Genomic DNA, 4483 nt, shown 5'->3' with positions numbered 1-4483 from the left:
CTACACGGTTGTCAATCACGCTTATTCTATGACGTCTCCATCGGAGGCCCAAGGGAATGGGGAGCTTCCGGATAGTGACACATGTAAAGGTTCCATGAGGGTGTGGTACTCCCTCCAGGGAGGGCATAGATGCTCGCCCCTCCCCCATACCTCACCCTGTGTACGTGTTCATCTGTATCCTTCACCATGTCTTTATAATAAAGCAGTAAACTGCCGTGCTTGGTGGCTCAGCCTGTAATCCCGCGCCTTTGGGAGGCTGAGGTGAGTAGATTGCCTGAGCCTGCGGGTTCGAGACCCGCCTGGGCAGGCGAGACCTCATCTCTACAATAAATCAAAAAATTAGCCGGGCGTGGTAGCGCGCACCTGTAATTCTGGCTACTCGGAAGGATCGCCAGAGCCCAGCAGGTTGAGCCTGCGGTGGCCGGGAGTGGCTACTGCACTCCAGTCTGGGTGACAGAGTGAGACTCCAACTCAAAAATAAAAATAAAAATAAATAAAGCAGTAAACTTAAATGTTTCCCTAGCTATGTGATCCACTCTGGAAAGTTCACTGAACCCAAGCAGGGGGTTGTGGGAACCCCAATCTATAGCTGGTCCACCAGAGGTACAGGTAAAACAACGTAGGCCTTGCGATGGGTATCGGAAGTGGGGGGAGCCTTGGAGACTGAGCCCTCACCCTGTGGTCCTGTTCTCTCTCCAGGTAGATGGCGTTGGAAACGAATTTCACTGGAGGACACCTGGCTAGTGTCTGCTGCACAACTGCTTGCTGGCTTGGTGTGTGGTGGGGAAGCCCCTCTTCACATTCGGTAGCAGAAGTCTTCTGTGTTGATTGTGATATGAAAACAGAGAAAAAACAGGTTGAGATTTTTTTCCACGCAGGCCACTGCCACGATAATATTTATTAAGCCTAGCGAGCATCCATGAGAAAACGTATAGTGTAGATGATAGAATGATCCTCATTTTACAGAAAAGGAAACCAAGGCAGGATCCTACCTAAGAACACCCACTCAGTCAGTGGCAGGGCCAGGGGAGGGCCTACTGGCTGACTCTGGGGCCCCAGGGTGAAATCTCTATGATCCGTAATATATGGAGAAAGCAGATATGATGCTTTCATTTAAAAGGCTACATTTACTGAGTGCTCCGGACTCACCCACTTGGAGTTAGCAAAGGCAGCAGGAAGGCAGGGTGCCAGGGGACCCGGGATCAGAGAGGCCCTGACCTCCCTGAGATGGGGGTGGGGGAAGGGTGGGGGTACTGACACCAGTGCTTGTATTAAAATGCAAATTTCTGCCTTGCTTGCTGGTTTATCATCTGACTCGTTATACAATTTGCCGGTTATAGAAGAAAAATTACCATAATGTGGCCCTAGGGAATGGTTGTAAAAAGGAGACCAAACGTTACTTATCGGCGGTTCCACTACAATTATCTTCCGCGTTTGTTCTTTTTCTCTCCAGAAAAATGAAACCATCAACGCCAGCAACAGGGTGCTGACCAGGCACAGGGGCGTGTGTGGAGCACAGAGGCTGTGTTTGCGTCTTTTTCCCTCTGCTCTCTCTGTCTGGCCCCCAGGCCCACTGCTGTTCCGTTTCCTCTGCTAAGCAGGCTGGAAGGAAGTTTTTCCAAGCAGGAAGAGGGACAGGGACCCGGAAGATGAAGTGCAGCTGTCTCCTTGGCCTTCCTGGCCCAGACCTGGCCGGGATCCCCTCTGCTGGGGGCTGGATGTGGAGGTGAGACAACAGAGAGGACCACTGAGCATCCCTCCACAATCTCAGCTTGGGAGGCTAGGTACTCAGGATTAGGTAGGCTGCAGATAGCCGGCCTTCTGCGAGGGGGCAGCGGCCCTGTGGGGTGCACTCCTGGGTTACCCCCGCCCTGGCAAGAATTCACTCTCCGAAATTACCTCTGCCAGCCTTGCCCTGTGCCCGGGCTCCTTGCAGGCAGGGGCTGAGTCTTCCTCAACTTGATTCTCTTCGCGTCTAGCTTGGTGCTTGGAACATCATGAGCAGGAAATAAATATTTGATGAATGAATGAAAGCGTCTGTCTGTGAGCACATGTCTGTGTGTTTTCAGGTTATTCTAAAGTTATCCTCCCCGTGGGCTGGCTTCTTTTAGCTCCAGCCAAATCCTCTCCGAGCCCCACGGCCTCTGCTGATTTCTCAGGCTTCCCTACCCAGCATATTAAAACAGTCAGGGGAGCTGATAATGACGCTCTCCGGGCTGCCCTTCCATACTGCTCAGATATTTATGTGTTTTAGAAGCCTCAGGCTTCCCTAGTTTCTTTTGCACTCCGCCATGGACGCAGAACTTGTTTTGTCTTTGTTCCTGGGGTAACCGCTTCCTGTTTATTTATGCCACAATGTGAAGGGTAAACTTCTCAGGCTCCCCTGAGTTAAACTGACAAAGGACAAATTCTGAGCGAAGCACCAAACACCCTGTCACCATGTCTAGCAGGGAACCCTCAGCATCCAGTTTCTTGGACTCTCTGCAGAGACAGAGCGAGTCAGGCATGCTTTTTTTGTGTGTGTGCTTTCACACAACTTCTTAGATCAAGCTGGAGTATCTGCATGCTGGCATCTGGAGCCAGGGGGTTAGCTGGCTTAGAATACACATTTCCAGTGTGCTCTCTGGCTGTCCACCCTTGTTAGTGGCAAAACAATTTGGTATTCACATTGTTGGCTGGCTTGGCGTGCGATGCGTGCCTTTAAGCCTTTGGTCTGTGGGAATAGGCATCTCCCCCTGACCAGAAGGTTCTTTTCCCAAGAAAGACAAGAGTGTGAAGCGAGAGGCTTCCATGCCTTCCAGTGACGATCTCACACATCTCTGGAGCAGGGGTCCGCAAACATAGCCCACCAGCCGAAGGCAACATGCCATCTGGTTTTTATAACCTGTGAGGGTAAGAATCATTTTCACCTTCACCGTGGTGGGAGAAAAACATCAAAAGTATATTATTCTACGGCATGTGCAAGTCATATCAAACTCATCTTTCAGCATCCGTCAATAAGATGATACTGGATCACAGCCACGCCCCTTCACTCACAGGTGGCCGAGGGCTGTGGTGGCATAGCCACAGCAGGGCTGAGTCGCTGTGACAGACGAGGCAGGGCCCGCCGAGTCTCTGAGACTCCACATCTGGCCTTTCACGGGAAACGTTTGCCGTTCCCGGCTCTAGAGACCCAGTCGTCCCTCTGCTCCTACCCCATCTCCTGATGTCTCTCCAGAGCAAGCAGAGCATCTTGGGAGGTTTTCTTAGCTTGGGGGTAGATTGTCTCCCACCTTCACTTCCACTTTCCAAAACCAAGAGAGAGGTATTGAAGGATGAAGCCGGGAGCTAGTAATTCTTGGAATATAATACTTCGTGTGACCTGGCTCGAGCCATCTTAATTTCCCTCTGGGCCTTATCACTCTCTCTCTGAAAAATAATGTTGCTGGGAAAATGGGGGTGGCAGAGCCAAAATGCAGGTTTGATCTTGGCACCGGACCCCAGAGGACCCACTTCACTTAAAGTGCTCTGTGTGTCTCTCGGGCAGACTCGCCCTTGTCAGGCATGTCCTGATTTTGGGTTCTGAAGGTACAATCATAACAATACGCGTGTGATATTAAATATTCAATTAACAGGTGTTTACTTAGCGCCTTCCATGGGCAAATGCTGCCCTTTACACTAAGGAGACATGGGGTAGTCAGTCAGGCGAGGGTCCTGCATGTGGGGAGCTTTAACACATGCGGTGCTCCTACGTGAGCACCTGTCACCCGGGACGCGGGCAGCACACGGAGCGCTCGGCGCTGGGGGCCCACCGCTCCGCATTCACGATTCTCACACCCACCCCCTGAGTGAAGACAAAACTAGCTTCCTCCACAGAAGAGGTAACCAAGGCTCAGTACCCAAGTTCCGCCAGCTAGTGGGCGGTCTCCAGAGCTGCTGGCCTCGGGAGCCCAGGCCTGTCCCTCTGCCAGTGAGGGTGCAGCTTCTGCCGTGGAAGAAGACGGCGCTGCTGTGGCCTTGTTGACAGCTCGGCGGGAGGGAAAAGGGCAGGGTGAGCTGGTTTATCTGGGGAACGTCTCCCCATTGATTCCTAGGGCTGTGCTCTCTGGGCCCACTTTCAGCTGTGCAGGGAAAGGGTGCATTGATTTCACTCCATCGCCTGACTTTCTTCCTCTCTGGATTATAAACTCCTTGGCCACAGGAACAATCTGTCAGTCACTCGTAGATCTCTCAAACGGACAAATAGTAAGCACCTACTGTGTGCCAGGCCATATGCACAGAGTGCTTCGTATATAGTAAGTGTTCAAGGAATGCTGATTACGTAAATGAGTCTCTGCATACTAAGTTCATACCAATGCCAGGCTTTTTCTAGGAGCTTCCAGGAGATACTAGAGTCCTTGAAGAAAAAGGGAGGAGGACACAGATATCCAGGTAACCATATTTCTCCCTCGCCTACTCCATCCTGTATCTCTGCTCTGAAAAGGAGGCTCTCTTGATCGCTAAT

This window comes from Carlito syrichta, unplaced genomic scaffold (genome assembly GCF_000164805.1).
Source record: "Carlito syrichta isolate Samal-C Ts95f unplaced genomic scaffold, Tarsius_syrichta-2.0.1 Scaffold255092, whole genome shotgun sequence".
NCBI classification, from domain to species: domain Eukaryota; kingdom Metazoa; phylum Chordata; class Mammalia; order Primates; family Tarsiidae; genus Carlito; species Carlito syrichta.
This window is presented reverse-complemented; position numbering follows the sequence as displayed.